Here is a 23221-nt window from a genome sequence, read left to right on the forward strand (position 1 = left end):
CGGGTACTCTAACACAAACAAACAAGCAAACAATAAGTATTCATCTAATGCACAGGTAAAACTCAAATAAGAGATCTAACCAGAAAGTTCAAATTAGGAACTCCGGTTTGCAAACAGAATCAAATCAAATGAAGCAACGAAAGTCAAACGGCAAAAGAAACAAGCTTCGTTTACTAATCTAGATTCTAAGTCAAATTTTACGGAAGCAAAAACTTGTTTGAGTTGGTTAAACGGGAAGACGCTTTCAAGACGAAACTCTAGGCGCTTGAATCGCCTGATTCCGATAAACGAGCAAAAAGTTAAACTAAAACGAAAATCGGGTAAGAAATCACGATCAGAAATAATTGCGGAAAATCCTACAAAAAGAAAAAACGACGAACAGGCTAACGAACGAACGTTCGCTGTCTGCGGCTAAACGGCGAAAACCATTCGTTAAAACGAATGTACGGACGAACGTCCGCCAATTAAACTAAACCGGGAAAAAATAAATCGATCTAAAAAAAGAAAACGACCGCGGTTTTTAAAAAAACCGGGCGGTTAACCGGTGAAGACCGGCGGCGGCTACCTCCGGCGGCGGCGAACTCCGTCAAGGCGGCGGCGGTCAGCGGCAAGGCGGCGGCGGCTAGGTTTAGGGCGGGGCTGGGTGGCTCGGGGCTGGGCTCCCCCGGCTTATAAAGACCGGCTGGGCTAGAGTCCGGGTCAGGTACGGCCCGGCTAGGTCAGTTCGTTTTTTTAAATAGTTTCACGCAGAAAAACAAATAAAAGAAATACTAAACGGACTCCAAAAATCACGAAATAAATTTTACCCGGCTTCTAAAATCAAGCCGGACAAGGTGAACATTTATTTGGGGCCTAAATGCAACTTGGAGAAACGCATATTTTTCCTAAATTCAAATAAAACAGCGAAAAAAACTCCAAAATAAAAATCTTATTTGATTTTTTATTAAATCCTCAATATTCCTTTAATTTGGGAAAGTCATTTCATTCCCTCTCACTTATTTTTATAATTGGAATTATTGAAGATAAAATAATTAAATCAAATGATCCTATTTTCAAAATTTGAGAAAACCCCAAATATGAAAATAACGAAATCCCCAACTCTCTCCATGGGTCCTTGAGTTGCCTAGGATTTCTAGGATCAAACCAAAATGCAAATAAAATACGATATGCAATGATGATCTATGTATAACATTCCAAATTGAAAATTTGGGATCTTACAAACCTACCCCCCTTAAGATGAATCTCGCCCTCGAGATTCGGGTTGGCTAGAAAATAGGTGAGGATGATCCTTCAGCAGATCTTCCTCTCGCTCCCAGGTGGCTTCATCCTCGGTGTGGTGGCTCCACTGAACTTTACAAAACCTGATAACCTTGTTGCGGGTGACTCGGCTGGCATATTCGAGAATCTTGACTGGTTTCTCCTCGTAGGTCAAATCACTATCCAACTGAATCGCTTCCAGCGGCACTGTATCTCTTAGTGGTGTATCAGCCATCTCTGCGTGGCACTTTTTTAACCGGGAAACGTGGAACACATCGTGAACTCCTGAAAATCCTTCGGGAAACTCCGACTTGTAAGCAACTTCTCCCATACGCTCCAAAACTTTGTCGGGTCCCACAAAACGTGGCGCTAATTTTCCCTTAACTCCAAAGCGCTTAACTCCTCGAAGCGGGGATACACGAAGATAAACTTTGTCTCTGACTTCGTAAACTGTCTCCTTGCATTTAGAATCCGCATAGCTCTTCTGTCTGGACTGGGCTACCTTGAGTCTATCGTGAATCAACTTCACTTTCTGTTCAGACTCCTTAATCAAATCTGGTCCAAACAACTGGCGGTCTCCAACTTCATCCCACAACAATGGTGTTCTGCACCTTCTTCCGTACAAGGCTTCAAAAGGGGCCATCTTCAATCTGGATTGATAACTATTGTTGTAAGAGAACTCCGCATATGGAAAGTTGTCATCCCAACTAGATCCATAATCTAGCGCACAAGCTCTCAGCATATCCTCCAAAATCTGATTGACTCTCTCGGTCTGTCCATCGGTCTGCGGATGAAAAGTTGTACTGAACTCTAGCCTGGTACCCAAAGTTTTGTGCAACTGATTCCAGAACTTTCAGGTAAACTGGGTTCCTCTATCTGATACAATGCTCCTCAGAACACCATGCAGACATACGATCCTGGTCATGTATATCTTTGCCAACTTAGCACTGGTGTAAGTGGTCTTTACTAGGATGAAATGAGCTACCTTCGTCAAGCGATCGACTACAACCCATATCGAGTCATAGCCTGAGCGGGTCCTGGGTAATCCCGTGATAAAATCCTTGCCTAGCTTATACCACTTCCATTCGGGTATCGGCAATGGCTGTAGCAATCCCACTGGCTTCTGATGCTCTGCCTTTACTCTCTGACATACATCACAAACGACTACATACTCTGCAATATCCTTCTTCATTCTGGTCCACCAAAAAGTGTCTTTCAAATCCAAATACATCTTGGTATTTCCTGGGTGAATCGAGTACGGTGAATCATGGGCCTCTTGCAAAATTAACTTCCTGATCTCCGGGTCATTGGGCACATAAACGCGGTCCTCAAACCATAAGGTATCGTGTTCATCCTCACGAAATCCTTTAGCTTTTCCCTTGCTCATTTTCTCTTTAATAGAGGCAATCTCCTTGTCGGTCTTCTGAGCTTCTCTGATCTTATCCATCAGAGTAGACTGAATCTCCAATGCTGCTACATAGCCTCTTGGAACTATCTCCAAACATAGCTCACGAAGATCCTTGGCTAACTCCTTTGGTAACTCCCCGGTCATTAGGGTGTTGACATGGCTCTTGCGACTCAATGCATCGGCTACTATGTTAGCCTTTCCGGGATGATAATGTAATCTCATATCATAATCCTTAATGAGCTCCAACCATCTTCTTTGCCTGAGATTCAACTCCTTCTGCGTGAAGATGTACTTCAAACTCTTGTGATCCGTGTACACCTCACAATGGTTTCCGATGAGAAAATGTATCCACGTCTTCAATGTGTGCACTACGGTTGCTAACTCCAAATCATGTGTAGCATAATTCAACTCATGGGGCTTAAGATGTCGTGAAGCATACGAAACAACTCTTCCCTCCTGCATAAGCACTGCTCCAAGTCCTCGACGTGAAGAGTCACAATACACCTCATAATCCTTGCGCTGATCTGGCAGAATCAACACTGGCGAGGTAACCAAACGTTTTGTCAACTCCTGGAAACTGGCCTCACATTCCTTAGTCCAATTGAACTTGGTATCCTTCTTCAACAACTCCTTCATAGGTTTGCAATCTTCAAGAAATTTTCAATGAATCTCCGGTAGTATCCTGCGAGTCCAAGAAAACTCCGGATCTCTCCAACTGTTGTTGGAGCTTTCCAATTTGTCACAGTGACAACTTTGGTGGTATCTACTGCTATTCCTTCTCCGGATATAACATGTCCGAGGAATCCAAGTTCCTTCAACCAAAACTCACATTTGCTGAACTTGGCGTATAACTGATGTTCTCTGAGCTTACCAAGTACTAAACACAAATGTTCGTTATGTTCTTCTTCATTCTTCGAGTAAACCAGAATGTCATCAATGAATACTTCGACGAACTTATCCAAAAACTCCATAAACACTTTGTTCATCATGTTCATAAAATAAGCAGGTGTGTTAGTCAGACCAAATGACATAACGGTATACTCATACAACCCATACCTTGTGGTAAAAGTTGTCTTAAGTATGTCCTGCTCTCAAATCATCAACTGGTGGTATCCTGATCGCAAATCGATCTTGGAAAATACCTTAGCTCCTTGAAATTGGTCAAACAAATCATTGATCATTGGCAATGGGTACTTATTCTTGATCGTCACTTCATTCAATCCTTGATAATCAACAACCATCCTTAATGTTCCATCCTTCTTTTCCACTAGAAGTACTGGTGATCCCCAAGGTGACGAACTTGGGCGAATATATGCCTTATCCAGTAACTCCTTAATCTGCTTCTTAATCTCCTCCAAATCCTTTGCACGCATTCTATACGGTCACTTAGATATTGGTCATGTGCCTGGCAAAAGCTCAATCAAAAACTATATGTCTCTATCCGGTGGCATGCCGGGCAATTCTTCTGGAAATACATTCGGAAAATCCTTTACCACCGGTACTTCCTCCTGTACAACTCCTGATAGGGAATTTACTTGTGTCCTCTTCGGCTCATGCTGTGACACATACTTGATCCTTCTTCCTTCTGGAGTGGTAAGCAAAATCGACTTACTGGCGCAATCGATGTTTCCTCCATACATCGATAGCCAATCCATACCCAGAATTACATCCAAACCTTGCGATTCCAAAATGATTAAATCCGAGGGAAACACATGCCTACCTATACTCAATGGCACTTAAAAACATCCTTTACTGGCCATATACTCCGCTCCTGGTGAGCTTACTAAGATAGGTGTTCTAAGAACCTTGGTGGGCAGTTTATACTTATCCACGAATCCCCTTGATATGTATGAATGCGATGCACCAGTATCAAAAAGAACGATTGCAGTAAATGACTTAACAAAAAACTTACCTATTACTGCATCTAGCTGGGCTTCAACCTCCTCCATGTTCACGTGGTTCACATGTCCCCTATTGAAAGGATTCGGCTTCTTCCCAGAGCTTCCATTGCCATTCCCATTCTGGGCTTTAGGACATTCATTGGCATAATGTCCGGTCTTCTGACACTTATAACAAGTGACTTGACTCAGGTCTCTCTTGGCTGGGGTTGATGGGTTGGTATCGTTCTGACCGTTGCTCCCCCCATTCCCATTATCGTTCTTGGGGCCATTATGATTATGCGAACTCCCTCCTCCATGGGTATGCTGAAAATGTCCTCCCGTTTTCGGGGTAAAACGTGGCTTCTGCTGAGCTCCTGAATTGTATTTCCCTTGTCCATAATTCCTCTTGCAGTTCTCAATCTGTTGTTGCTTCCCTTCAATCATAAGAGCACGATCTACCAACTCCTGGTAGTTGTTGAAAGTTGCTACCATCAACTGCATAATCAACTCATCATTCCGTCCTTCCAGAAACTTCTCCTGCTTAGCTGCATCCGTAGCAACGTCATCTGGGGCATAACGTGCTAACTTACTAAAGTCATCCACGTATTGGCCAACTGTCCGTCCTCCTTGGTGCAAGTTGCGAAACTCAGCTTCTTCATGGTCATAGCTCCTGCTGAAACATGGGCAATAAGGAAAGCCTGCTAAAATTGGTCCTATGTCACCATGGCTATAGGGTAGGTGATAGTGTAATTCTCCAACCATGATGCTGCTATTCCATCCAACTAATGTGCGGCAAAACGCACCTTCTCAACGTCAGTACATCCTATAGTGGTTAACTCCCTTCCAATCTTGCGGAGCCAATCATCTGCTACTATAGGCTCGGTGCTACTGGAGAACACCGGCGGATTCAGTCTAAGGAAACAGGTTAAGTGATCAACAGGTGGTGGTGGTGGGTTGCTGTTGTTGTTGTTCCCCTGATTCTGATTCTGGACTAGCAACTGCATCAACGCATTCTGCTGCTGGATCAACTGAGTGAGCTCCGGTGGGAAGGCAAATCCATTGTCACGTCTCGGAGGCATTTGATGGGTTTAGAGGGGAGAGATTAGAATAGAATGAGGTCTAATGAGAAAACACTACCCATATGCACATGAGACAAACACAAACATTTCACTCAATCAATCAATCAATTAAGTCATACAATCTGTCTACTATCGCAAAAGTGCTTGGAATACTCTATTTACATGGTGGAATACTACTACTGATGTGGTGGTCTACTAGAAATATTCCTCGGTTGCAGACTCCATGATATCTGCTCCAGCTTTGTCTTCATAGTCATCATCGCTCAGGTCAGAGTCAGTGCCGACGATGATGATGTAGTCTTCCGGGCGAATCTCCTTGGGTTCTTCTTCTTCTTATACTGGTGTGGGGTCTCCCATGAATATTCTGATCTTCTTAATCAGGTCATTATTCTTCTCAACTAGTACAACTATTTCCTCCTCATAATCTTCACGTGTAGCCTTGAGTTCTACCTCCAGCTCCGTGATTATTGTCATTGCCTTCTTCAGACCTATCATGCCTGCGCACATCAGGTTCTCCTGACGTCGAATGTGCTGGTTTAACTCCGGGATAAAAGATGTGATTGATCTATCTTTCTTGTTGCTGATCATTTCCTAGTGCTCATCTCGGCGCCCACAAATCTGGTAGATAGTATCCTTGAGATCATTGTGGTAAACTTCTCCAATACGTCCCATGGCGATGTGGACTGCCATGCTCTTTCCTAGACTCCAGGTTGGTGCATCAAAGGAAAACTCTATGGGCTCGGTGACTAGTGCGAACGTCCTTCCTAGAACTTGAACTTGAATCATCCAGCGCTCCTCGGGTAAAGTGGCGTTGTAGGTCCCGGTGAAGCTTGGTACTCCGATGTTCAGATACTGAGTGACTTCCTTCAGGTGGCGTCCAAAGGGTTTATCTTCATCCGGTTGCGTGAACTTGTTCCTCCATCCTAAAAGAGTAGAAAAGATGAGGAGTCAGAAATGAGAAGAGTGAGTACTGATCTAGGGTTTAGCTTAGTGGTTGTGTCCTACATTCAGCGTGTGCTCAAATACCATCTTGTAGCGACCAGACCTCAAACAGTCTGATCTCTGTGCTTCAGTGTCATCCCTGGATCGGTAATGCTGACACGCACAGTACTTGAAGGATTTATAACAGAGTAGCATTCACACACTTATTACAACGAGTGTCTCAAAAGAGAACTTCTTTCAAATAATATGGCTTAAGGCCATCTAATTATGATAACATCAGAAGGCTTGGAAGATATGTGAGTCCATCAACTCCAACAACATCACTGAGTATAGAACCATGTCCTAAAGGCACCTTACTCGTTGTCTGAAAAGTCTGCAACATGAACGTTGCAGCCCGAAAACGGGTCAGCACATGGAATATGCTGGCAAAGTAACACAGTAGAGCAAGAACAGAATAATGCTATCACTACATGCATGTTTCGCTGGTGGAAAGCTCTATGGTTATAGTTTTGCGCAAAGCCAATTTTTCCCTACTGCAAAGCAATACATTTTATTTAACTATCATGGTAGTTGTTAAACATTGAGAGCGTAGACACCCTCTCAATCCCAAATAAACATCATCATTAAAACCCAACAAAATTAATTAAAGTCTTATGATGAGATTCACATGATAATCCAAGTACTAGATACTCAAGACGTCCATAACCGGGGACACGACTAATCATGATTAGTTTATACACTTTGCAGAGGTTTGCGCACTTTTCCCCACAAGACTCGATCTCCTCCGTTGGGATTCTCGCACTACATGGTGTTTGAGAAATGGATGACCGAGACATAGTCTTTTAGAAGCGGTAGCACCTTACGATCGGGTAGACCGTTACACCTACTTTCCCCTACATCTGCTAGTCTACCACTATAAGAGTTCGCACGACTTAATCAACTATGCTAGAGCCCAAAGTAGCTTGTGGCTACACACAGAAGTTTCTAGCATGAATAATCTCATGATCCCTTTGAGCCTGGGTGGCCGGCCATAAAGAAAAACAGGCAATCGCTGGAATACCCAGGTGCCTCAATCCACCCAGATATGTATTAAAGTTGCCACCTTAAATAAACCATTAATTAAAAATCTCACATCTGTCATGGATACACTCACCCAATCTACGTCTACTAGCATAGCATGTCAATAAAAGCAAACATAGAAGTAAGTCCCAAGGGTTTGATAATAAAACAGGTAATAGGTACTACCTCATCTACTTCCCAACCCACAATTTAATTAGATCCTATTCATGCAATGTTTGAGGATTGATCTAATGCAATAAAACTGGGAAGAAAGAGGTATGATCAAAGTGTTACTTGCGTTGCTGATGATCCGCGAAACCTAGAGATTCGAAGTAGCAAGCGGCGCACTCCAGGTACTCTAACGCAAACAAACAAACAAGCAAACAATAAGTACTCATCTAATGCACAGGTAAAACTCAAATAAGATATCTAACCAGAAAGTTCAACTTAAGAACTCCGTTTTGCAAACAGAATCAAATCAAACGAAGCAACGAAAGTCAAGCAGCGAAAGAAACAAGCTTCTTTTACTAATCTGGATTCTAAGTCAAATTTTACAGAAGCAAAAACTTGTTTGAGTTGTTTAAACGGAAAGAGGGATTCGAGACGAAACTCTAGGCGCTTGAATCGCCTGATTCTGATAAATGAGCGAAAAGTTAAACTAAAACAAAAATCGGATCATAAATCGCGACCAGAAATAATCGCGGAAAATCCGAGAAAATGAAAAACGATGAACGGGCTAATGAACGAATGTTTGCTGTCTGCGGCTAAACGATGTAACTGTTTGTTAAAACGAACGTACGGACAAACATTCGCTAATTAAACTAAACCGGAAAATAAATAAACCGATCTAAAAAAAGAAAACGACCGTAGTTTTTTTTCAAAATCGGGCGGTTAACCGGTGAAGACCGGCGGCGGCGGCTACCTACGGCGGCGGCGGCAGCGGGCAGCGGCTCGGGGCGGCGGCGGCTAGGGTTAGGGCGGGGCTGGGTGGCTCGGGGCTGGGCTCCCCCGGCTTATAAAGGCCGACCGGGCTAGAGTCCGGGTCGGGTATGGCCCGGCTAGGTCGGTTCGTTTTTTTAAATAGTTTCGCCCAGAAAAACAAATAAAAGAAATACTAAACAGACTCCAAAAATCCCGAAATAAATACTAAACATGGAAATGCTTGGTTCCTTCGAGAGGAGTGGTTTGCAGATATGCACGGTCTTCGACGAGTAAGCTCACTTCTTGACGATGGTGGTTGGTATTGTTCTTCCTCCTTGACATGGCGGTCTTCAGATGTCTTCTAACCAGCTGAACGACTCTTCTTCCTTTTCCGAGTAGACAAGTATGTCACTAAACATGACAACGAACTTCTCCAAGTACTCCATGAAGACTTGTTCATGAGGTACATAAAGTAGGATGGGTGTATTGGTGGTGGTCACGGTTGAGTATGGTCTGAGGTGTTCTCGATCTAGAGTCAAGACCTATGGTCATGAGCCGACCATGTTGTGGCTTAGTAGGACTTAAGGGTTTCAAGGATTCTAGTGTGCGAGTGAACATTTATCATTTTATCCTTGAGCACAGTTTCTGAGATGTCAATCATTCTATCTAGTCTTCCAAACAAATCGCATCATATTACCGAAAGAATCATCCTGTATAGGTCAACTCTAATCATCACTCATGCTATTCACATCCTCATGACTCCCCGAGGGGAGGTCTAACAAAATCATACATGTCAACTATCCCCAAACTCATATGTATGCAAAAATCCATGGGTAGAACATACAAGCTGCTAAGCTTGAATTAAACACCACAATCTAAGTGTTCGGCCTATTCTTCCCAGGTCCATGATAGTGCATTTCTACCCTAAGGAAACACGTCATATGCCACTCCAAGATCTTGTTTCCTTCCTATGAATCAACTCCAACGGCCCATTAACTTCCATCAATCACTACATAATCCATTAATTGTACAAATCCAATGTCTATGGTGTTCCACACAATCTTCTAAAGTCCTATAATCCCCAAATACTTGAAAGTCTATCCTTACTATAGTCAATCCACCAATTCCTATTATCGCAATCAAGTAAACTCCAGGGTCAAGCTTATATCATCTCCGACAATTAATCCAATTTCCTAGTTTATTGTCCTCCAAGAAACATGGTATCATGATCGAGATCATCATTCTAAATCCAATTTACTCCGAACCATGTAGACTTACTCACCACCTATACTCAACTAGGATCACCTATTTAAATCCAAATCTCATATCCAACGAGAATTCCTACATGTTTCCGCCAAGTCATTTACGTAATATCAGCTATCTCCTATCAATATCCCATGGCTAAGTTAAATCCATATACTTCCAAGAATTCAGCTTGCGATCTTAATTGTCCCACTAAATCCAATTTATCCAGGGGTAATGAAAGCTATGCTACTCTATAATCATGATCCCACCAAGTTCATCTACCAACATAAAAGCCTCATAATCCACCAAATAGTCTCATATAATTCCTCGAAGTCATTGATATAAACTCATCAAGTCATTTGTCCTCTATTCCTATATCCTCAAACTGGTCTTCCCTATGGCATCGTTAGTTCTGGTGCTATATTAGGATGATAATGTGCTTGTTCATTATGTCCGCTAGTTCCATAATGAACCCAGTTTTGTGCAAGGTTTACAGAGGTTTAACTAGTCCTCTTGTGATTCTGTGGGTTAAGCACATGGTTAAGGACTCGAGTTGGGGTATCTCGTGATGTCTCGAAGGGTCTAGGGATGGGGTTTCCAGTTGAAAGATCGTCGATGTCGCCTAGAGGGGGGGTGAATAGGTGTTTTAAAATAATTACGGTTTAGGCTTTAACAAATGCGGAATAAACCTAGCAGTTAATTTGTCAAGCACAAAGCCTAAAACAACTAGGCTCACTCCACCAACAACTTATGCTAAGCAAGATAAGCAACTATGTGATAGCAAGATATATGACAAGAAAAAATATGGCTATCACAAAGTAAAGTGCATAAGTAAAGGGGCTCGGGTAAGAGATAACCGAGGCACGCGGAGACGACGATGTATCCTGAAGTTCACACCCTTGCGGATGCTAATCTCCGTTTGGAGCGGTGTGGAGGCACAATGCTCCCCAAGAAGCCACTAGGGCCACCGTAATATCCTCACGCCCTCGCACAATGCAAGATGCCGTGATTCCACTAAGGGACCCTTGAGGGCGGTCATCGAACCCGTACAAATGGCAACCCTTGGGGGCGGTCACCAAACCCGTACACTTTGGTAACCCTTGGGGGCGGTCACCGGTACCCGTCAAATTGCTCGGGGCGATCTCCACAACCTAATTGGAGACCCCAATGCTTGCCCGAAGCTTTACACCACAATGATTGAGCTCCGAACAACACCAACCGTCTAGGGCGCTGAGGCACCCAAGAGGAACAAGCTCTAGGGTGCCCGAACACCCAAGAGTAATAAGCTTCTCAAACCTCACTTCCACGTAGCACCGTGGAGAACTCCAACTGATGCACCAAATGCAATGGCAAGGGCACACGGAGTGCCCAAGTCCTTCTCTCTCAAATCCCACCAAAGCAACTAATGCTAGGGAGGAAAATGAGAGGAAGAACATGAAGGAGAACACCAAGAAGTCCAAGATCTAGATCCAAGGGGTTCCCCTCACATAGAGGAGAAAGTGATTGGTGGAAATGTGGATCTAGATCTCCTCTCTCTTTTCCCTCAAAAACTAGCAAGAATCCATGGAGGGATTGAGAGTTAGCAAGCTCTAAGAAGTTCAACAATGGGGGAAGAACACAAGCTCAAAGGATAAGGTTGAATGGGGAAGAAGACCCCCTTTTATAGGAGCTCCCGAATCCAATCGTTATGTGCTCAGTCCGCGCACGAGCGGTACTACCGCTCAGGGGAGCGGCACTACCGCCCGTGAGTTAGAACACGAAGAGCAGAGCGAAACAGAGTGCGTGGCGGAGCCGTATGAGAGGCACTAACGCTGGAGCCAGCGGTACTACCATTGGCTGCAGCGTTACTGCTGCTTGGGACATCGGTACTACCGCCTGTGGCGATAAGCGATACTGCCGCTCTAGCCCGGCGGTACTACCGCTGGGACTGCGCACAACACCTACCACGAGCACGGGGAGAAGGAACAGAGAGGAGGGCCGTTGAGCGGCACTAGGGGTGGTGGTAGCCGCGGTACTACTGCACATGAGCGGTACTACCGCTCCTACTGCCGCTGAACCTGACACGAGAAAACCACGTCTCGAGTCGAGGCGTTACCAACGTGGAACCGGAGCCGTACTACCGCTTATGTCCATGGGCGGTACTACCGCTATGGGACAGCGGTTGTCGGTGTCAAAACCGGCGGATCTCGGGTAGGGGGTCCCGAACTGTGCGTCTAGGCCGGATGGTAACAGGAGGCAAGGGACACGAAGTTTTACCCAGGTTCGGGCCCTCTCGATGGAGGTAAAACCCTACGTCCTGCTTGATTAATATTGATGATATGGGTAGTACAAGAGTAGATCTACTACGAGATGAGAGAGGCTAAACCCTAGAAGCTAGCCTATGGTATGATTGTTGTTGTCTATGTTGTCCTACGGGCTAAAACCCTCCGGTTTATATAGACACCGGAGAGGGTTAGGGTTACACAAAGTCGGTTACGATAGTAGGAGATCTGAATATCCATATCGCCAAGCTTGCCTTCCATGCCAAGGAAAGTCCCTTCCGGACATGGGACAAAGTCTTCAATCTTGTATCTTCATAGTCCAGGAGTCCGGCTGAAGGTATAGTCCGGCTATCCGAACACCCCCTAATCCAGGACTCCCTTAGTAGCCCCTGAACCAGGCTTCAATGACGACGAGTCCGGCATGCAGATTTTCTTCGGCATTGCAAGGCGGGTTCCTCCTCCAAGTATTTCACAGAAGATTCTGAACACAAAGATAGTGTCCGGCTCTGCAAAATTAGTTTCCACATATTACCATAGAGAGAATAATATTTACACAAATCTAATCTGCTGACGTATTCCGTAGTGTGACACACCACGGCCAAGCCTTTATCCGAGTTGTTTCATTATCGCACCTCAGCGCATCATGCGAGGCGGTTTTCTTGGCACGTCTTGTCAAAGCAGAGATCGTATCCCCTTATTCTGGGATTCTCATCAATACGGGCATGGGTAACCCAGCCGCGCCATTGATTACGACGCTTGGAGATAAGCGAGTTTTACCAGGCTGGTGGGGACACGTAGTTGCGTCCACCCATATAAGGGGATAAGGATCCACCTTTTCACCTACGCCTTCTTCCTCCTTTGCCTATCCATTCTTGTGCACTCGAGCTCCAGCGCCAAAGTCCACACTCCCACCTCAACCCTCTCCAGCCATGTCCGGAGCGGGAGGCAAGTGGATTGTCTCCTCCGTCACGGAGGGACACATCAAGAAGCTGAGGAAGGCCGGATACCTGTCTAACGACATTGCATACCGGATTCCCGAAAAGGGGCAGCTCATCACCACCCCTAGGCCCCATGAGAGGGTGGTGTTCCTCCCCCATTTCCTCCACGGACTGGGCTTCCCTCTCCACCCGTTTGTCCGGGGGCTCATGTTCTACTATGGCCTGGATTTCCATGATCGTTCCCCGAACTTCATCCTCAACATCTCGGCGTTTATCATCGTGTGTGAGGCTTTCCTCCATATCCGCCTCCATTTCGGCCTATGGCTCAAGACTTTCAACGTCAAGCCGAAGGTGGTGCGCGGCAACCAGGCGGAGTGCGGAGGCGCCATGATGGGCAATATGGCGAACGTCCTATGGCTCGAGGGCTCCTTTTGTGGAGACCCTAAAGGGGTGGCAATCGTGGTGGTTTTATATCACCGAGCCGTGCAACCCCGCATGGGTCGCAGCCCCCGAGTTTCGATCTGGACCCACTACACGGCTCACCTCCTAGAAGGAGACGGGCCTGTCGTGGGGTAAAAAAGGAGAGCTGACCGGACTCCAAACATGCATCCAAACCCTGGTGGACAAGAAGCTCAAACTTGTCAACGTAGTCCAGGTTATGCGCATCCGCCTGATCCTCCTGTGTCAACAATGGGCTTTCAACCTGTGGGAGTTCGAACCGGTGCGACACCAAACTCTCAGCAGGCTCTTCGACACGACGTACGAAGATGCCTGGAGGGTGCTTTTCAAGGGTGCCAAGGCCCCCGCATCTGCTACCGAGGATCGCGGCATCACGCTCACGCGGTAAGCTATTTTTTCCTTTTACAGGATATTAGTTTTTCATAGTTTGACTCCATGCGGGATCTAAGCTCCCTTACCTTTGACAGGATTGGCAGGTGACGTCCGGACATAACAACTGTCCGGCTCCTTTTCCCGAAGGCCCAGTGGACGCTCGCTTGGCGAAGCTGCTGGTTCCGGCACCCTATGTGGTGCCGGAGAAGAAGGCCGCGAAAAGGGCCACGAGAACTCGAAAGAGTACCCGGCGCCAGGAGGTATCGGATTCATCATCTGACGGTTCAGAAGTGCATTCCTCCCATGAAGTCGAGGAGGAAGAAGAAGAAACCTCTCCCCCTCCAGTGGGAGGAGAGAAGAAAAGGAAGGCCGCCCTCTCTGGGGAGGCCCGAGGGTCCAAGAAGGGTAAAACCCTTCCTCCGGACTACTCCACCGACGCCGACGACGGCAGGGAGGAGTGGCAGCCCAGGGCCAAGCCCCTGGCAAAATCGTGAGTGTCCGGATACCGGAGTAATTCATAGTATTCGTTTATTGCACAACTTTCCTTTATTTCGAATATGTTTATGCAGCCCACCCAAAGACCGGCTCGACCCGTCGTCGAGCGGCTCACTGGACTCGTCGGATGTGAATTCGCTTCTGATGACTTCCTCCCCCCGCCCTACGGACGACACCGAAGTGTTGTCCCAACAGGTTCCAAGCCGGGAGGAGGTGGTCCTGGAGGCGCCACAAGGCGACCTCCCGGAATCTAGGAGTAAAGGGGATGAAACCCCCCAGGGCTCCAAGTCCGGCTCAAGGCCAGACACCGCTCCAGAACCTTCAAAGGTTCCAGAGTCTAGCGGGCGACCTCCTTCCAAGAGGAGAAAACCTACCGTGTCGGTGACCCCCGTCCAACCGGGGGCGCCGGACAATCTGTTGGAGGTGCTCGAAGGCGCCTCCATCGACGAGGGGCACCGCACTATTATGAGTGCGATGGTCCAGAAGGTTCAGTCTGCCAAGAGCGGACTGACTGAAGCTTGTACTAGCCTTTTAACAGGCTTTGAGGTAAGTAAAGAATGTGTAAATGATATTACCGCATAGATAGTAGCCCCTGATGCTCTGTTGGGCGTTCGGGAAGAAAAGCCGAATAGAGGATCCAAGAATTCGCAGGAGTCTAACAAAAGGAGTCAATATGCATATGCAGGCTTCTCTGCTGGCGTCCGCCGCACTGAATGCGGAAGTGAACACGCTGAAGCAGAGCCTCGAGAAGTCCGAGCAAGAGCTCGGGTGTGCCAAGAAGCAGCTCGAGGAGAAGGAAGGTAAGAAATACCTTGTTTGAATATGTATAAAAATGGTGCAATTGCAAAAAATGACAGGATTAACATGGCTATTGTAGGGGCCACGTCTGAGGTGGCGACCCTGAAGCAAGCGCTGTCGAGGCCGAGAAGAGTGCGGCCGCGGAGTGCACCGAGCGGGAGAAGTATGAGGCCGAGGTTGGCAAGGTCCGGCAAGAGCTCCAGGTTCTCATGAAGAAACATGAGAGTTTGGAGCTTGACTCGAAGACGCGAGTGTCCGAGCTCGCGGCGGCTATTGAAAATGCCAAGTCTGCCAAGACCGAATCCCAGAAGACCCTCCAGGAGTTGGATGAGGTGAAGAAGATAGCGGCGGGTAAGGCATTCTTTATGCAAAGTAAACATATAAACGAGAGTTACTTGTTACTTACCCGAATCCGGAGCTCTCCAAGAGCGTTCGCAGATCTTCCCTGGAGTGTGTCCGATGCCGCCGCAATCTATCGAGCCGAGGAGGGCAGCTCGACAGAGAAGGTGTTCTGGTCTCAGTATGCTGAGGCCGGACACCCCGTGCCCCTGAGCGACCAGCTGAAGCAATTGGTCGAGCTCCACAAGGCGGCCGAACAGGCCATGAAGGGCCTCTTAGTTCGGCTGTGGCCTGGAGAGGCTCCGCCTGGGAGCTATTTCGGGCTGGTGCGGCGGCTGGTGGAGGCCTATCCAAGGCTCGAAGTCATCAAGTGCTCCGTCTGTATTGAAGGTGCCCGTAGGGCTCTTGCCCGTGCTAAGGTGCACTGGGGCAAGCTAGATGCTGAGAAGCTTGTGAAGGATGGGCCACCGCCAAGGAAAGAGCATCGCAAGCCCGAGAATTACTATAAGGATGTTCTAAAGAGTGCCTGCCTTGTGGCGGATGAATGTTCTACGGATGTAATTTTTGAGTAAAAGTCGCTCGTTTTTGTCCTGTGCGCTGAAAACTTGTTCATATGCGCTGAGCAATGCTGTTTGAATTTAAAATATTACCTTCTGTGCGGCTGTTTATCAATTCTGAGAGATGGCGAGTCGTCGACTTCTGCCCCCGTGCCGCTAGTGCTGGGGTGTTCGGGGATAAACCTGAGCGCTCTTTTTCCCATGTTTGGGTCCTTCTTGGGAGGCTCTCAGCCAACGAACAAGGCAATCGGACTATAACGCATGAACACTCTCACTTAGCCATAGAATTCTATAATTTTAAATTTTGGCGAAGCCCCCGGTATTCGGAAGACCGAGTTCAGGGCGCTATCCACGCCTTGGCCGGACAGAGCCGACTCCTCGCCCTAAGTGGCATACGTCTTTAGGGACTCGAAAAAACCTCTAGAACAGCGACCAACTCTCGCTTCATCATGACAGTCAGTTTTAGCTTTCTCCACTGAGGTGCTCGGCCCAGCTCAACTGGGGCACAATCGCAGTGGTTCTCCTAGTGCTACCTTAGCCGATATAGCGGAACGTAAGGCACCAAAACATAGGAGCCGGGCAAACCCAACTATTGACCCAAGACATGATTCGGAGCTGATGCATATAATGCTATAAGTTCGGGGTGCCGCACTTGTGAAAGTGTTCGGACTTCTCACACCATATTGAGGGGTACTAAAGCCCCTGGCGTATTTTGGCCGTACCAAATTGTACGGGTGCAACATGTCGTTAAGGAACATATATTTATAAAGAAGTAATGCAAAAATAGACAAAAGCTATGCATTGTTTATTAAAAATGGCTGTGATCAAAGCAGAACGATATAGGTAATGCGATAAACAAAAAGTTGGACTATTTAACATGTCTGCTCCAGGGGCAAGCTGCGGAATAGTATGCGAAACAGGTATACTGCTCGTGATTATATTCCCCGTTGAAAACTTCAACTAGTTTGTCATCAATCACCAAAAAGGGGGAGATTGTAAGTGCATCTAGTGCCACCCCTAGTTGGTTTTGGAGTATTGACGACAAACCTAGTTGAGGGACTAATGTGTTTGTAAGAATTGCAGGATAACACAGGTAGAAGTCCCTCATTGATTCGGTTTTCCTACCAGAGATGACCCCTAAAAATGTATGAAGACATTGAAGTCAAAGGTGGTATATGAAGATATTCACATTGAAGACTATGATAAGAGAAGACACCACATGAAGCCTATGGAGCTCGAAGACTTAGATCTTTCGTAGTTCTCTTTCTTTTGTGTTGAGTCATAGGAACCACCGTACTATTAAGTGGGGTCTAAGAGAACCAGTCAGAATGACTGAAGTGATGCCAAACCAAAATCTATGTCTTTGAGTGAAGACTATGAGAGCGAATCTTGTCCAGAGTCGGACAAGTCAGCTTTGCTTGTAGCCCAAGTAAAGTTGCCGTGTGAGTTTGAAATCTGACCGTTGGAACACGTGTCAGTTCCTTAGTGACCCAGGGTCATTTCGGACAAATCAGGTCGGGTTGCCAAGTGGCTATAAGTAGCCCACCCCTACAACCATAAACGGTTGGCTGCTCAGATTCAGAGTACGACTTTTGTCGTTTGAGAGCAACCCACCTCGAAGCCTTTGAGAGAGAATTCCTTGCGAGGATAAAGCCCTAACCACCCAGAGCCAAAGAGAATTAGGCATCACTTAAGTCTTCTTGTCTGTGTGATCTGAAGACTTATTACACTTGAGGACTGCACATCCTCCAGCCGGTTAGGCGTCGCGTTCTTAGCATCCAAGAGACATGTGGATTGCTGGTGAACGAAGTCTGTGAAGGTTTGGGAGTATACCTTGAAGACTTACCAGAGTGATTGGGCGAGGTATGTGTGACCTTAGCTCAAGGGGAATACGGTGAGGACTGGGTGTCCTGAGCTGGGTGTTCAGGACTGGGTGTCCGGGACTGTGTGTCCTAAGGTTTAAATACCTAGCCGCCCTAACCAGACGTACAATTGTCACAGCAACTGGAACTGGTCCAACAAATCATTGTCTTCAACGAGTCACTGGTTTCATCTTCCCTTCCCTTTACTTACTGTTACTCCTTGTGAAGTCATTGTATGTTTGCAATATCTTTTGTCTTCACTGAGTGACTGCGTGTTCTGTCTGGCTTCACAATATCTTCCTACCTGATCCTTACTACATTGCTGCTATTAGTCATTGTGCTTTCACTCTATTGAATACTTGACTATGGCTTGCCTAGTGTAGTCTACCTTCCGCTGCAGGGTATTAGGTTTATTTCTATCGTTTGTCTTCATAACTCCCACGTTTTGAAGACTTCGATAAAAAGCGCCTATTCACCCCCCTCTAGTTGACATAACGCATTTTCAATTGGTATCAGAGCAAGGCGCTCCCTTGTTCTGTGTGATTCGGTTTAACCACCTAGAGTTTTAGCTATGTCAACTGCAGGGATAATTAAAGTCTCCGATGCGTGCCCCGTCTTCGATGGAACTGAATATCCCTACTGGAAGAATAAGATGCGCATGCATCTTGAAGCCATTGACGTCGACCTATGGTATGTCGTCGAGAACGGTGTTCCCAAGGCTGGAGAAGGTTTCACTGCTGCTGATGTCAAGAAATTCGTTCAACTGGACTCTACTGCCAAAAATATCATCTGTGGTCATCTGACCAAAGGACAGTATGGCCGTGTGAGTGCTTTGAAAACATCTAAGCTGGTCTGGGACTGGCTCTCCAAGGTCAATGAAGGCGTCTCAACCCAGAGAGATCAGAGAATCAGTGTCCTTCGCAACCTCTTCAACCGCTTCAAGCGAAATGACAATGAGAATGTCCAACTCACATTTGATCGACTCACTGACATCACAAATGAGCTTCAAGCCGTCAGCGCTACTGAGATCACCAAACATGAAGTCGTCAAGACACTACTGAGATCACTTGATAGTTCGTTTGACACCCTAGCCCTGATGATTCAAGAATGTCCTGATTTCAAGATACTCGATCCATCTGACATACTTGAGAGGCTCAACACACATGAGTTTCAGCTTCCTGAGAAAAGAGATATCTACGGTCCAAACTATGGGCGAACTCGTGCCTTGAAGGCAAAAGTTGTCTCCTCATCTAAAGAAGAATCTGACAGCAGTTCTGATGATCCTGAAGACATTGGAAGGGAACTTGCTATGCTTGTCAAGAAGTTCCAAAAATTCACCAAGAAGAAAGGCTTCAGAAAGTCTTCCCGATCAAGCTCAAAGAATGATGAAACTTCTGCTCATGACTACAAGAAGAAAACATGTCACAAGTGCAAGAAACTTGGCCACTTCATTTCTGAGTGTCCACAGTGGGACAATGAGAACAAAAAGAAGAAGAAGAGCAAGGAATATGACTCTGACGACAAAAAGAAGAAGAAATACTCAAAGTCTTCTTCCAAGTCTTCCTCAAAGTCTTCATCACACAAGAAGAGCTCATCAGGCAAGACACGTGCGTTTGTTGGCAAGGAAATGGATTCAGAGGTGGAGTCTGCTTCTGAGGAGGCGGAGGTGGAGTCTGAGGAGGAGTCCGATTCAGGCGTCGCAAGTCTGGCTACAGCATACGTTGCCAAGTCCATCTTCAACACTGAAGACAATGACTTCATCACCGACACCGATGCAAATGACAAGGACTACTCCACTTCTACCTACTGCTTCATGGCACGCGGTGCCAAGGTAAACACACGCACTACTCACTATCAAACATCTAGTGACGATGACTCTGATTGTGGTTCAAAACCTAGCTACAAAACACTTGCTAAAATTGCAACTGAACAACAGAAAGCTATGGAACATATTCAAAAACTGTTAGACAGAAGCGATGATCTGTTAGGTGCTGAAATGACTCGATCTGAATCCTTAATTGAAGACATAAAAAACCTTCACGTTAAGTATCAAGAACTTGAAAGTCATCATGAAACTCTCTCAACAACTCATGAAAAGCTTTCCTATGATTACCTTCAAAGGAAGCAAGATCTTGAGAAATTGAGAGCGGCTCATGAAGATCTTCAAAAGGAAAAGCGAGTCACTTCGCGCCAAACAGATCAGTTCCGCTCAGGAAGGATTTGAACCACCATGTCTTAAATGCATTGAGCGTGATAATGCTACTTCTGTTACTGAATGTTCTACTGCTACTACTGTTGCAATATCTTCAACTGTTGATGTGGTAACTAACCCCTCTACTGAGGATACCACTGCTATTGCTGATGAGAATGCTAGGTTGAAGACATTGCTTGAATAAGGGATGTACAAAAGTCTTAAAGGGCATCAGACACTATGTGATGTCCTCAAAAAGCAGATTCTGAACCGAAACCCGAGGAAAGAAGGTGTTGGGTTCGTAAGGAAAATGAATGCTGACGGCTCTTACTGGAAACCTGAGTAGTACCCCAAAACCATGTGGGTTGCTGCAAAGGAACCTTCAGAAGATCCATCCAATCTATCTGGCTTCACTTGTGCTAACCCCATTATCATTGATGAATCCTTTGATACAAACTATAAACTGTTTAAGAATCAGAATGGTGAAGTGTTTGCCAGGTACATTGGTACTAACTGCAGGAATGGACCGCCTATGAAGAAGATCTGGGTTCCGAAAAGGTGTCTGGAGAATCTTTCTGTGAATGTCATCATGACAACTCACGTGAAGAAGACAAATCTCAGACCAAAGGCTTCATACGGTCCAAAGGCTTCATACAGACAGAGGACTCACCTGAGTCGCACTAATGCAAATGCTTTGCAGGGAAACCATACTCAGGCATATGAATATGAGAGCGGTTCATCAAACCGCCATGTTCATAAGACCAAGAACTATTCTGCTTATTCTTATGAGTACTATTGTCCGCCTGCAAGACTGTTTGCTAGGGCTCCAAAGCCAAAATTCTCAGATGCTGCACTTAGACTTATTACTTCTAAGCCACCCTTGAAGATGTGGGTGGCTAAGAAAGCTTAACTCCCTTTTGCAGGGAAAGGTCTCCAGCAGAAAACCAAAATCGTCTGACGCTATTGCTGGGGACCTTAAACATCTTGTAGGGCGCAAGATCAAATGCCCGAATGGTCTTACTATGTACTTCGTTCCTGAATCGCTTGCTACTCTCCCTATTAGTCCTAATCTGGATCTAAGCTTTCATAACCCATTGGTTCGACAAATGTTTTTTCTTCACAATGCTCTTGGTGAAGCCTATCCCCCTAACTGCACTGTAGGGTACGACACCAGCGTCTTCAGAATGGATTATTGGTAGTGGATGTACAAATCACATGACTGGCAAAATAAGCCTTCTTATGGACTCAACCTTACGTCCATCTGACAAGAGCCACATCACATTTGCTGACACTGTTAAAAGTAAGGTATTGGGTCTAGGTAGAGTTGCAATCTCAAGGGATCAACACATGGATAAAGTCATGCTTGTTGAATCCCTTGGCTTCAACTTAATGTCCGTCTCAATGCTTTGCGATTTGAACATGATCGTAATATTTGGAAAATATCGTTGCCTTGTACTAATGGAATCTGACAAGTCTCTAGTATTTGAAGGGTATCGAAAAGATGATATGTACGTGGTAGATTTCTCAGCAGGACCACAGCTTGCCGTATGTCTTCTAGCAAAAGCTTCAGAATGCTGGCTCTGGCATCGGAGGCTTGGGCATGCTGGCATGAGGAACCTCCACACCCTGGCAAAGAAGAAGCATGTCATAGGCATCGAGGGCGTCAAGTTCAAGAAAGATCACTTATGCGGTGCCTGTGAGGCAGGAAAGATGACGAGGGCCAAACATCCCTCGAAGACAATCATGACCACTACTCGACCCTTCGAACTGCTTCACATGGATCTTTTCGGTCCCACTCATTACTCAACTCTTACTACTACTGCTTGTCTCTATGGCTTTGTCATTGTTGATGATTATTCTAGATATACTTGGGTGCACATAATCCTTTACAAGACTGAAGTGCAGGATGTCTTCAGACGCTTCGCCAATCGAGCTATGAACAATTATGGCGCCAAGATAAAGCACATCAGAAGTGACAATGGCACTGAATTCAAGAACACGGTACTTGATACATATCTTGATACCTTGGGCATCACACATGAATTCTCGGCCCCGTACATGCCACGGCAGAATGGCGTCGTCGAACGCAAGAACAGAACACTCATTGAGATGGCCAGAACGATGCTGGATGAATACAAGACCCTAAGAAAATTCTGGCCTGAAGCCATTGATACTGCATGCCATACAATCAATCGTGTTTATCTTCACAAGCTTCTGAACAAGACATCTTATGAGCTCCTTACCGGCAAGAAGCCAAATGTCAGTTACTTCAGAGTATTTGGCGCAAGGTGCTGGATCAAGGACCCACATCACACCTCAAAGTTTGCACCAAAAGCACATGAGGGTTTTATGCTTGGATATGGAAAGGATTCGCACTCCTACAGAGTCTTCAATCTCTTTCATTACAAAGTGGTTGAAACAGTGGATGTGTGGTTCGATGAGACCAACGGTTCACAAAGAGAGCAACTGCCAAATGTGCTAGATGAAGTTCCATCCAGTGAATCAATCAAGCTAAAGGGAACTAGAGAAATTATACCTTCTGAAGCTCATCCTGAAGAAGAACTTATCATCTCAGCACCTGATCAACATGAAGACAATGCTCAGCCTGAAGACATTCCCTCAAACAACGACAATGATCAGCAAGAGCAAAGTCTTCGCCCTATACATCCTCGCGTTGCCAATGAAGTACAGATTGAAAGAATTATTGATAGCATCAGTGCACCCGGTCCACTCACTTGTTCAAGGGAAACTCAGCTAGCAAATTTCTGTGGGCATTTCGCATTCGTCTCAATAACAGAACCCAAGAAAGTTGAAGAAGCCTTCATGGAACCTGAATGGATTCAAGCTATGCAAGAAGAGCTTCAATAGTTTGAGCTGAATAATGTACAGGAACTGGTTAAGCGTCCTGATCCACGGAAGCACAATATAATAGGCACCAAATGGATATACTGCAACAAGCAAGATGAGAATGGTCAAGTTGTCAGAAACAAAGCTCGTCTCGTTGCTCAAGGATATACTCAAGTGGAAGGCATTGACTTCGATGAAACATTTGCTCCTGTGGCTAGACTTGAAGTCATACGCATACTGCTGGCCTATGCAAATCATCATAACATACTTCTATATCAAATGGATGTGAAGAGTGCTTTTCTCAATGGCAA

This window comes from Triticum dicoccoides, chromosome 2A (assembly GCF_002162155.2).
Source record: "Triticum dicoccoides isolate Atlit2015 ecotype Zavitan chromosome 2A, WEW_v2.0, whole genome shotgun sequence".
Classification (NCBI taxonomy): Eukaryota; Viridiplantae; Streptophyta; class Magnoliopsida; order Poales; family Poaceae; genus Triticum; species Triticum dicoccoides.